Here is a 12,500-nt window from a genome sequence, read left to right as displayed (position 1 = left end):
CTGTCCCTGCCTGTCTCTGTCTCTGCCTCTGCCTCTGTCTGTCTCTGCCTGTCTCTGTCTCTGCCTCTGCCTCTGCCTCTGCCTCTGTCTCTGTCTCTGTCTCTGTCTCTGTCTCTGCCTGTCTCTGTCTCTGCCTCTGCCTCTGTCTCTGTCCCTGCCTGTCTCTGTCTCTGCCTCTGCCTCTGTCTGTCTCTGCCTGTCTCTGTCTCTGCCTCTGTCTCTGTCTCTGTCCCTGCCTGTCTCTGTCTCTGCCTCTGCCTCTGTCTGTCTCTGCCTGTCTCTGTCTCTGTCTCTGTCTCTGCCTCTGCGTCTGTCTCTGCCTCTGTCTCTGTCTCCGCCTCTGTCTCTACCTCTGTCTCTGCTTCTGTCTCTGCCTGTCTCTGTCTCTGCCTCTGCCTCTGCCTCTGCCTCTGTCTCTGTCTCTGTCTCTGCCTGTCTCTGTCTCTGCCTCTGTCTCTGTCTCTGTCCCTGCCTGTCTCTGTCTCTGCCTCTGCCTCTGTCTGTCTCTGCCTGTCTCTGTCTCTGCCTCTGCGTCTGTCTCTGCCTCTGTCTCTGTCTCCGCCTCTGTCTCCACCTCCGTCTCTGCTTCTGTCTCTGCCTCTCTGCCTCTGCCTCTGCCTCTGCCTCTGTCTCTGCCTCTGTCTCTGTCTCTGTCTCTGTCCCTGCCTGTCTCTGTCTCTGCCTCTGCGTCTGTCTCTGCCTCTGTCTCTGTCTCCGCCTCTGTCTCTACCTCTGTCTCTGCTTCTGTCTCTGCCTGTCTCTGTCTCTGCCTCTGCCTCTGCCTCTGCCTCTGTCTCTTTCTCTGTCTCTGCCTGTCTCTGTCTCTGCCTCTGTCTCTGTCTCTGTCTCTGTCCCTGCCTGTCTCTGTCTCTGCCTCTGCCTCTGTCTGTCTCTGCCTGTCTCTGTCTCTGCCTCTGCGTCTGTCTCTGCCTCTGTCTCTGTCTCCGCCTCTGTCTCCACCTCTGTCTCCGCTTCTGTCTCTGCCTCTCTGCCTCTGCCTCTGCCTCTGCCTCTGCCTCTGCCTCTGTCTCTGCCTGTCTCTGTCTCTGCCTCTGCCTCTGTCTCTGTCCCTGCCTGTCTCTGTCTCTGCCTCTGCCTCTGTCTCTGTCCCTGCCTGTCTCTGTCTCTGCCTCTGCCTCTGTCTGTCTCTGCCTGTCTCTGTCTCTGCCTCTGTCTCTGTCTCTGTCCCTGCCTGTCTCTGTCTCTGCCTCTGCCTCTGTCTGTCTCTGCCTGTCTCTGTCTCTGCCTCTGCGTCTGTCTCTGCCTCTGTCTCTGTCTCCGCCTCTGTCTCCACCTCCGTCTCTGCTTCTGTCTCTGCCTCTCTGCCTCTGCCTCTGCCTCTGCCTCTGTCTCTGCCTGTCTCTGTCTCTGCCTCTGTCTCTGTCTCTGTCTCTGTCCCTGCCTGTCTCTGTCTCTGCCTCTGCGTCTGTCTCTGCCTCTGTCTCCGCCTCTGTCTCTACCTCTGTCTCTGCTTCTGTCTCTGCCTGTCTCTGTCTCTGCCTCTGCCTCTGCCTCTGCCTCTGTCTCTTTCTCTGTCTCTGCCTGTCTCTGTCTCTGCCTCTGTCTCTGTCTCTGTCTCTGTCCCTGCCTGTCTCTGTCTCTGCCTCTGCCTCTGTCTGTCTCTGCCTGTCTCTGTCTCTGCCTCTGCGTCTGTCTCTGCCTCTGTCTCTGTCTCCGCCTCTGTCTCCACCTCTGTCTCCGCTTCTGTCTCTGCCTCTCTGCCTCTGCCTCTGCCTCTGCCTCTGCCTCTGCCTCTGCCTCTGCCTCTGCCTCTGTCTCTGCCTGTCTCTGTCTCTGCCTCTGCCTCTGTCTGTCTCTGCCTCTGCGTCTGTCTCTGTCTCTGCCTCTGTCTCTGTCTCCGCCTCTGTCTCTACCTCTGTCTCTGCCTCTGCTTCTGTCTCTGCCTGTCTCTGTCTCTGCCTCTGTCTCTGTCTCTCTCTGCCTCTGCCTCTGCGTCCGAGCGTAGCGGGCCCGCTTCGGGATACCGCGCGGGCGCGTGGCCGGCGGGCGCGCGAGTCGTGCGGTCGACCCTACGTAGTTCGGGCGCGCGCCCCCGTGTCTCGCGTGCGACGCGTCCTCCGGGGTCGCGTGCGTGCGTGCGTGCGTGCGGGCGGGCGGGCGGGCGGGCGGACGCGGGTGCGTCGCGGTCACCGTCCGTGCGCGTGCGCCGTCTCGAGCGCGTCCCACTTTGGGGGGACGGCGGGCGCGCGGGGGCGCCGCGGGCGTGTGGCCGTGCCGCGCCTTCCGCGTGGGCGTCCCCCCCGCGCGGCGCGGGAGGCGCCCGTTCGTTCGCGTCTCCCGCCCGCGGTTCCGGTGCGCCGTCTCTCCGTCCGCGCGCGTCGCCGGGCGTGCGTCCGAGCCCGCGTGCCGCCTGCCCGTGGGTGCCGCGTGTACGGGGCCGCGTCCGCGCCCGCGTCCCCGAGCGTCAAGTGCAGGCCGCGCGCGCCTAGTGGAGCGTGCCCGCCCGCTCCGTGTATCGTGTGCGCGGGGGCGACGCGCGTTCCCGCGTGTTCCGCCTGCCTGCGTCTACCTCCGCGTCTCCCGAGCGTCCCGTGCGTGCGTCTGCTGTGCGCGTGCGTCTCCGCGTTTCCGCGTGCCCCGGGCGTGCGTCCGTGTCGCCGGAGGGCGCCGCCGCCGCCGCCGCCGCTGCGTGCGCGTACGTGTCCGCGCGGGTGCGCGCGTGGCCTCTCCGGTGCGCGCGCGCGCGCGCGGCCCCGTCCGTCCGAGTGCGGCGCGCCCTCTTCGGGATGCCGCGCGGGCGCGCGGCCGGCGGGCGCGCGAGTCGCGCGGTCGGGCGTACGTACCTCGTGCCCGTGCCCCCGTCTCGCGCGCGACGCGTCTATCGCGTCGCGCGTGTGTGGCGGGGGCGCCGTGTCCTCCGAAGCGCTGTGGCGCGGCCGTCCGCCCCGTCGCGCCCCTCCCTCCGTCCGCGCGGGTGGGCGTCCCGCTTCGGGGGGGGGCGGCGGGGGTTGGCCGCGGGCGGGCTTCTGTTGGGGGGGTCCGCGGGCGTGTGCCCCTGAGGCGTACCTTCCCGTGTTTCGGCCGCGCCGTCCGTGCGAGTCGCCGTGCGTCCGGGCCCCCGTGCGCGTGCGCGAGCGGACCGTGTCCGTGGGTGCCGCGCGTCCGCGTTCCCGCGTGTTCTGCCTGCCCGCGCCTACCTCTGTGTCTCCCGGGCGTCCCGGGGTTGTGTCTGCTGCGCGCGCGCGCGCGCCCCCTCGCGTCCATCTCCGTGTTTCCGTGTGCTCCGTGGGCCCGTCCGTGTCTCCGGAGGGCACCCTGCGGTGCGGGCGCACGCGCGCGCGGGCGCGTTCCCGTCCTTCCGTCCGTCCGTCCGTCCTCCTCCTCCTCCTCCGCCCCCCACCGCCCACACCCCCGCCGCCCCCCGCCGCCCCCACCGCCTCCGCCGCCTCCAAACCTCTTCCCCGCCTGGCGGGTGGCAGCCGGCGGCCACGTCGGACTGGATCCGGATATCGCCAGCGTGGGGCCCACAGCAAGGGCGCAGGCGGGGTGGGGTTGGGGGTGCGTGGTGGGCGGTGGGGGGGGTGGCGCCAGCGGTCCTCGGCGGCGGCGGGCCTAGCGCCGCCGGCACGTGCCCCTCCGGTTTCAGTCGGGACCGCCTCCGTGACGTCGAGGAGAGCTTCTCCACCCGTCCGTCCGAGGGCGCGGGGGTTCGGCGGACCGAGGGTGCCGTCGTCCCTCGACGACCGCCTTCGGGTCGCGCGCACACACACGCTCGGAGGCGCCCCGTCTCAACTGAAAGGAGTCGGCGGAGTAGAAACCGCGGCCCTCGAGACAGCTCCCTAACGCCGGGTGCGTGCGGCGGGGTGCTTTCTACACCCTACAGAAGGAAAACGCCTGTGGCCGGAGTTCTCGACGCCCGCCTTTCGACGCACCCTCTCGTCGCCTCGCTCCGTTTCCTAAGGCTCTCGTGACTCCTCCCGTTCTATTTCAGGGAGGCGCAGCTGAAGGGCTATCCGCTCCGCCCGTCCGTGAAGTTGGGCTTTCCCCCCGAAGGTGGCCGGAAGGGGGTGGGGGGGCGCGTGAGCCAAAGGATCTTGAAAACGCGGCGGCGGCGGTACCGCTTTCGGCTCTCGCCGATCCCACGCAGAGGCGGGGGCGCGGGCAGGTCCGCGCGCAGGTGCCCGTGCGAAGGTGCAGGCGCGTGCAGGCGCGGGCGCGCGCGCGCGCGCCCTCGGGCAGGTACGTAGAGGCGGGCGCCCGCGCGTGCACACCCCTAGGCGTACGCACGGGCACGGACCGTGCGTACCGCCCGCCCGCGCACGGGCGCGTGCACGCGCCTGCGTGTCCGTATCTGCAGCCACGGGCGTGAGCGCGTGGGCGCCTACCGTCCTTCTTCTACCTAACGCCGTCACCGGGCTGGCTCGGCGTCCAGGTATGCCTGTCTCCCCCTCCCCTCCAATCCCCTCCCCCTCCCCGCCCCCCTCCCCTCCCCTCCCCTCCCCCTCCCCCTCCCGTCCCTCCCCCCTCCCCCGTCCCCCTCCCCCTCCCCTCCCCTCGTCTCCCCTCCCCTCCCCCCTCCCCCTCCCCGTCCCTCCCACCACCGCCTCCCCTCCCCCTCCCCTCCCCCTCGCCTCCCCTGCCCCCATCCCCCTCCCCTCCCCCACCCCTCCCGCCCACCCCCTCCCCCTCCCCCTCCCTCTGCCTGTCTCCTTCCTTTTCTGAAACCGGGTTTTCCTCTTCGAGAGCCGTTCCGCCCCTCGGGCGAAACCAACTCGCCGCGTACCGGAGACCGAGTGCAAAGACGGAGCCCCGGCGGCGCGGCGGCGGCGGCGGCTCGGAGCTCGGCTGCCGACCGAGATCGTCGGCGGTTCGGATCCGCCGGCTCCTCCTTGGGAAGCCCGTGGGGCGGCTCGACTCTCTCCCCTAGGGCCGCTCCGAGTCCCGAGCCGCTCGACGGCACGCGACGGCAGCGGCGCCGCAGTCAGTTCTCTATCTAAACGGAAACGACGACGATGACGAACGTCAGTCTTCACCGCCACGCCCTACTCCCCACCCGAGCACCGTTCCAACTCGGGTGTTTCTCTCCCTGTGGCGGGGGTCCCCCCCGACTGAGAAAAAATAAACCGCCCCCCGAGGACGGCCCGCGTTCGGAGCCTCTTGGTAGTAGCGCGCCTTCACGGGACGACGGCACGCGCGCCCGTCACCCGCTTCCCGGAAAGCTCCCCCCGCGGAGAGTCGCGAACTCGGGCGAAGACGGAGGAGTCCGCGTACCCGTCGCCCAAGGTTCAGCCATCGTCCGATTGGAAACCGGTGCCTTCCCGGTCCCGCCTCCCCGTCGATCGACGCCTCCCGGGGGTGGGATGGCTTCCAGCCGAACCAGCCTACCGTACCCTTCCCCTCCTACGTACCTCGGGAGGTCGGCTCGGACAGGGAGGGGCCCGTCAGATGTCCAGTCCGCCGTGAGCTTTCCACGACGACGGTCGGCCGGTCGGCCGGCCGGTCGGCCGGTCGGCCGGTCGGTCGGTCGGTCGGTCGTCCCGGAACACCCCGGTCGGGTCCGCGCGCGCGCGCGGCACGGGCTTCACACACCTCGCTCCTCTGGCTTCCCGGGAGACGCTCGCGGCACGGCGACGCGTGCAACGCGGGAACGGCGACGCTGCCCTCGGCCTTACCGTCCCCCCCCTCCAGCCGAATACGGCCCCGGCCCTCACCGCGGGCCGAGTTGGGGGGCTGGGGGTCGGGCCGGGGGGGGGGATCGGCGGCGGCGGCCCTCGTCGGCAGGCGGCGCTAGCGCCGCCGGCGTGCGGCCTTACGGTTCCCGTTGCGATTCCCCTCGTGGGCGCGGAGAAAAGCCTCTCCATCCGGCCAAGGGGGCGCCCGTTCGGCGGACCGAGGGCGACGACGGGGGGCTGCCCGTCCGCCTGAGCGCGCGCCCGCTCCCGCAGGCACAGGCGCGCGCGGGCGCAGGCACAGGCGCACACGCTCAGACACGCGCTCACGCGCAGACGCGCACTCAAACCCATACAGACACGCACAGACGCACACACAGACGCACGCACAGACCCGCGCTCACGTGCGCAGGCGCCCCCACAGACGCAGGCGGGCACGCACACGGGCACGCCCGCAGACGCGCACGCGCACGCACGCAGTCACGCGCGCACACGCAGGCACACACGCCCGGACACGCGCGCACACGCCCCCGCAAAGACGCGCCCCCGCACAGACGCGCGCGCGCGCGAACGGACGCACGCACGCGCGCAGGCACGCGCGCACACGCACCAGGCCACCCGGAACGTTTGCCAACTCCCCGCCCACCTCAGCACCCCACCCCCCGGGCCCGAGGCGCGTGGTCCCCCACCGCCCCCACCCTCCGACCCCCCCACCGCCCCGCTCTCGGCCTCCCACCCCCCAACCCCCCTCCGGCACTCCACCCCCCACCCCCACGACTCACGCACACACGCCCGCCCGCCCGCCCGCATTCGGGAGCCGCCGGAGATCTCTCGATGCTCGAGACGCCGACTCACCCCTCTCCCTCCCCCCCCCCCGCCCCGGAGACGCCACCTTCCCGAGTCCGCCCGCGCGAGCCCGGAGAGCACTCGCTCGGGCCGAGCCGCCCGAGGGCCTCTGGGCGGGCGTTCGCGGCTGGCCCGCCGCGCCTCCGCTGGACCTCACTAAGTCCGGCCTCGCTCCCGAGAGCCTCGAGGGCCTCCCTCGGTGAGATGTCTCCCCAGTCGGACCGGGGGGCCCAGAGCCGGTCCGTACCGGCTCTGGGAAGGCGTTCCCGGCCTCCCCCCCGCCCCCCGTTTGCCCGCCCGCGTCGCGGGAGGATGGAAAGCGATGAGGAAGAACGCTCTCGGTGGCGGCCGTGGTTTTCTTTTGCGACGCGGATGCCGGCAAACGCACGGCTCCCTCCCTCCCTCCCTCCCTCCCTCCCTCCCTCCCTCCCTCCCTCCCGACGCAATTTGCCCGTTCAACCCGCCTCACGCGTACCGTTGGCTCGGCGACAGGGACGACGGCGGAAAACGTCTCCCGGTCTGCCTGCTGCGCCACGCGGGCACTCAAAGAACGAGGAGGAAAACTTCGGGGACTGGCGGTCTCATCCCGTCCCGTTTGTCGCGTCCGTCCAAAGGATACGGATCGGAGAACACCTGCCCGTCCGACGCTTGGGACGTGCTCTCTTCTCCCTCCCGCCCCCGGTGGACGCTCATCCCCTCGGGCGCCCCCCCCCGTTCGGCCCTTTCGGGGGCGAGCGCGCGCGCGCGCCCCATGACGCTCCCGAGAGGTTTCCCCGGCGGCCCGGGGGAGTCTGTCCCCTCTGCCACCCTCGAGCCCCGGCCGGGGCCCAGGTGGACCCGGTTCCACCCCCCCGCCGCCCTTCGCTCCGGTCGTCGGCCGTCACCCGGCGGCCGCTTCGATACCGTCCCCCTCCGGAGCTCTGCGGCGCCGACGGGATGGGAAGCGGTCCCGGCGGGCGCGCGCTGGCCACGGCGGCCCGGGGCCTTCGCTCCGTCTCCTCGAGCCCGGCCTGGCTCCCGGCGTCCTCCCGGGGTCCTCCCGGGGTCCTCCCTCCCTCCCTCCCTCCCTCCCTCCCTCCCTCCCTCCCTCCCTCCCTCCCAGGGCCCCCCCCCGAGTGGGACACGCCGGCTGGCCGGCATGGTGCTCCAGGGCTCCAGCGGGGTAGACGGGATCTTCCTGGCTGAGGGGCGAAATGGCCCGGCTGGGCCGGACCCCCTTGGATCGGAACTTTGGGAGATGGGGCCAAGGTGGTGGAATAGGCTGACGCTTCCGCCTAGCTCTCTTGACGACAAAGACCCGGAAACACAAGCGAACGAGTATGTCTGCGACGAGCGGCGAGTCCTGACCGTCGAAGGCGGGCTTAGACGACGCACTGAGGGGCAGCGGCAGGAAGAGACCTTTCAGGGGCAGAGAGGGTTTACCGGCCCTGCCCCGCGGGGAGCCCTCAGGCACCATTCCCAGAGCGGCTGCTGCAGTGGGCTGGTACCGTCGTTCCACTGCTGTTCCGTCAGGGAGAAGCAGCCAGCCACACAGCCTGCTCACACCTCCGGAACCTGAGGAGGGCCCGGCCGGGCGGATCCCCTTGGCCCAACCGACCCCGCGCTGTGGCCGGCCCCACCGTCTTCCGGCCGCCCCGCGCCGAGAAACGTGTTCGGCGGCGGCGCTGGGAGGCGGGGGAGGGGGGCGGGGGGGGAGCCGGGACGGGGCCGGGCGTCCGGCCGCCCGGCGACGCGCCCTCGCCGGCCGCCGATCCGGATCCGTCCCGCTGCACTCCGCGCCGGTTGTCGGCCGCCACCTGGCGGCCGCTTTGATATCGTCTTCCCCCGGAGCTCCGGCGCCGGCGACACGCGCGGGAGGCGATGTGGCCGCGCTGGCCGAGGCGACGTTCCCGGACGCCGGCGGCGGCGTCGGCAGGATCGTCCTGGCCGAGGCGGGAAAGGGCCCGGCCGGGTGGATCCCCTTGGCCCAACCGACCCCGCGCCGTGGCCGGCCCCAACGCCTTCCGGCCGCCCCGCGCCGAGAAACGTGTTCGGCGGCGGCGCTGGGAGGCGGGGGAGGGGGGCGGGGGGGGAGCCGGGACGGGACCGGGTGTCCGGCCGCCCGGCGACGCGCCCTCGCCGGCCGCCGATCCGGATCCGTCCCGCTGTCGCCCGCGCCGGTTGTCGGCCGCCACCTGGCGGCCGCTTTGACATCGTTTTCCTCCGGAGCTCCGGCGCCGGCGACATGGGAGGCGCTGTGGCCGCGCTGGCCGAGGCGACGTCTCGGGACGCCGGCGGCGTCGGCGGGATCGTCCCGGCCACGGTGGGGCGCCGGCGCCAGAGCCACGTTCCGGAATTGGGCCCGCAGCTTCATGTGGCCGAGGCGGTGGCCGTCGCCGCCGCCGCCGCCGCCGCCGCCGCCGCCGCGCTCCCGGGTGCCGTGTTTTAGACGGCGCTGGACCGAACCGGGCCGCACCGAGACGGCGCAGGCAGAAGAACGGGACAAGGCACGCCCCGGCCGTTCGCGCGCCTTCCTTCGCGCGGCCCGGTCGTCACCGGGGCCTCCGGCGTAGGTCCGGGGTGGCCCGCGGAGGGCGCCCCGGGCCCGGGCGCGGTCCCGCGTGGGGTCCGGACCGTCGGAGAATTTTTTCAAAGTCCCGCTCCGGGGGTCCCCGGGCCGAGGTTGCCGCCCCCGGCCCGCCCCGGCCCGGCCACGGACCCGCGCGGGGCCCGGACCTTCGGAGGGGCCCCGCCGCCCGAGAATTTTTTCCAAGTCCCCCCTCCGAGGGTTCCCCGACCGGCCCGCGTTGGCCGCAGCGCAGGCGGCTGGCTCTGGGCGCCCGCGCGGCCCCGGCCAGCTCCGTCACCCCGTCCCGCGGGTCGACCAGAGGATCCCGGGAGCTCCGGGGGGGGGCGGGGCGCTGGGGGCCATGGGGTCGCGCTACGGACCGATGGCCGGGCCGCAGTTCCGGGGGCTCGCCGTGGGGAGCGGGCCCCTCCCGCCGCGGGGCGTGGCTTTTCTCTCGCCCAAAACGGGCGATTTGGGCCACCAGATTGGTGCTGACACGCTCTCCTCGCCGGGTGACTCCCGCTGAGCAGATGGGAAACCTGGACGGGTCCGTAGACGCCGGTCCACCGACGGCCCACGCCCTCCCCCGCTCCTCCCCGCTTGAGCCGCCCGCCTGGGGCCCGTGCGCCGGCTCTCGCGCGTCCAGATGTCCAGCCGCGGTGCCTCCCCCCGGTCTCCAGTGCCCGAGGGCGGCGTGGCACGGGCGCCGCGGGCCCTCTGACCCGCGTGCCCCTTGTCGCAGGCACCCGCGGTGGCCGCGGTGCTCGCCAGAGTGTGCCCCGCTCCCCCCCTCCCCCAGGCCCACGTGCCTCGCGTGTCAGGCGTTCTCCGTGTGCGGGGTCCTCGCGGCCACCTTTCCGCAGCCGGGGCGGGCGAGGCAGAAAGCGGGTCCTCTCCGGGGCTGTCCTCGCCCGCCTCCTGGCAGCCCTGGCGGGGGGGTCTTCTCCTCCTCGCTTGTGCCTGGGCTGACCCGATCGATGTGGTGTTGTCGTGCTCTCCCGGGCCGGGTCCGAGCCGCGCCAAGACGAGGGACGGACATTCGTGGCGAATGGGACCGCTCTTCTCGCTCAGCGCGCGGGCCCCTCGCTCCTCCTCCCCGCCCGCCGGTGGTGCGCAGAGGGGCAGGGGCACGGAATCCGGCCCGACCTCGCTCATCTGCCCTCGTTCGCGGCCTCGCGGCCAGCGTCGGCGGTGGCGGGGTCCTGAGACCGAGCAGGACAGCCTCTGCTCGTGGCCCTGGTGTTCTGCCTCGCGTCGGGCCCTCCCCCGCCCCCCGCGGCGGGGGGGCTCTCTGGTCAGGCGCACCCGCGCGCCCCACCCAGGTGGTGCCGGTGCGCCTCGAGTGGCCCTTTGGCGGTGCCCCTGGAACGCTCCAGGCCGTCCCTCAGGTGCCTGAGGCCGGGTGGCGGTGCCGTTTCCCCGTTCCCAGCCCACCCTTCCGGTCACCGCTCACGCGTGTGGGCGTGCGCCCCTCGAGCCGAGAGAAATAAAAAACAGGAGTGCGGCCGAGAGGGAGAGAAAGGATGTGGAGGAAAAAAAAAAAAAAAAAAAAAGAAGGGGGGTCGAGCGGGGTAAGACCTTTAGAGCACGCACGCCTCGCGGGAGGGTGCCGTGCCTGATCCCGAGAAGGCGGGGGTGAGAGAGGGGTGCGCGCGTGCGTGCCCGCCCCGGTGCCTGCCGAGACCCGCGTGAGGCAAGCGAGAGCGGAAGGAGGAGGGCCCGCGTGTTGCTTCCGCCGGTGCCGAGGGAAGTCGCCCTTGCGAGGTGGGGGCCCAGGCTGCGTAGCCGCGGCTGGGCCCCGGCGGTCCGTTGTTAGGCTCTGTCGTACCTCCTCCCCCCCGCGGGCCGCCCTAGAGCGCGGACCCCTCTACAGAGGGAGACCGGGGGGTGTGTTGGGCTTTTAGGTGCCCAGGCAAGCCTCGGGTGTGCGCGGCGCGTACCCGCGAGGCCCCGCGCGCTCGCCGGAGCCTGGCTCCGGTGAGGCGGGATGAGGCGGAGAAGCTTTAAAAGAGAAACGGAAAAAAAAAAAAACGGACGACTCAAAAGGCGTGACTTTCCGAGGCCCTCGGTCGCCGCTGCGGTGCCCCGCCCGTTCCCTCCTCGCCCGAGTGGAGGGTGGACGCAGCACGGAGCCGGGAGCACGCGCCGTCCCCGGGTGAGGCAGAGCCGCCGTGAGCACGAGGCGGCAGGCTCCGTTCCCGGCCGCAGAGGCCCACTGTGCCTTAACCCCCCCGCTGGTGCTTACCAATACCGCAGGCCCCCCCCGCCCATCCCCGGGGCGCCCTCGGGCGCCTGGCGGGGGCCCAACGTGGGGGGCGATGGGTGGGGACGGCCCGTCTTCGGTGAAGAAAGTCTTCTCTAGTCATCTCCGAGGGTGCCTTGGGGGTGCCGGATCCCCCAGCCGCTGCCCCTCGCCTTGCGCGCAAGCCACCGACCGTGGCTCGCAGGCAGAGCCCCCTCTCCTTCCCGCCCGGTGTGGAGGGAGAGGTCCGCCGGCCCCGCGGTGGGGCCGCGCGCCGCCCTTCGCCTGCCGCGGCCCGCGCCTCCCCCCTGCGAGTCGGGGGAGGGCCTTCGCCGGGCCAGCCGTCTGGCGCCGGGGTCGCGCGCGTCCGTGTGTGCGTGTGAGTGTGCGGCCCTCCCGTCGCGCGCCTGGTGCGGTGGGGCCGGGGGTCCGTCCGGCGGACGGCCCCCGCGCCGTTGTGTGCCGCCTCCCGCCCGCACCCGTCCCGTGCCGCCAGCGGTGCGCGGGTGTGCGGGCCCACCTCCTCACCCGGGAGCTTTCCCGGCGATGTGCCCCTGGGCCGGGGGGATGGGCGTGCCGGGGGCCGCCCCCGCAGCGCCTCCCTCGCCGACGTCGATCGACCCCGCCCCGCCCGGCCGGCCCGCGCACACGCCGTCCCCGGTCTGGGACCGCGAACCGGCCTCGCCGCGTTGGGCGTCGCCACCGGGCCTCCCCGGCCGGTGGTGTCCCCTGGCGACGCGCCCTCGGACCCGGGCCCGGGCCCTGTGTGCGCCGGGCGGGTGGGCGGCGTGTGGCCGTCGTGCGCGTGAGGGTTGCCCGCTGGGTGGGCGGTGGGCTGGAGGAGACAGGGAGCGGCGGCGACCGCGGGGGGGTCCGATCCCCCTCCGCGCCGCCGCCGCCACCGCCGCCTTCCCGGTGCCCGCGTCTCCCCCGCCGCCGCCGCCCTGCCCTGGCCTCGCCGCGTCCCTCCGGCTGCTGGCTCGGGGCCGCGCCTCCCGCCAGTGCGTATCGCTTCCCGGTTCCCCGGTGGTGGTCCCCCGCCCCGCGCCCGCCGGCGGTGAGCTGCCGGTGGGGGGGGCTCTCCCGGAGCGGCCTCTCTCCTCCCCGGTCCGGTGCGTGCGTCCGAGGGCCGCCGGGCCCCGGCCGGCCGGGCCGGCCTCGGCCGCCCGCCCGCTCCCCGCGTTCCCGGAGGGCGCCACCGCGGCCCTCTTTCCCGGGTGAGCGCGGTGGGGTT

The sequence above is a fragment of the Loxodonta africana genome, unplaced genomic scaffold, assembly GCF_030014295.1.
Source record: "Loxodonta africana isolate mLoxAfr1 unplaced genomic scaffold, mLoxAfr1.hap2 scaffold_178, whole genome shotgun sequence".
Taxonomy (NCBI): domain Eukaryota; kingdom Metazoa; phylum Chordata; class Mammalia; order Proboscidea; family Elephantidae; genus Loxodonta; species Loxodonta africana.
This window is presented reverse-complemented; position numbering follows the sequence as displayed.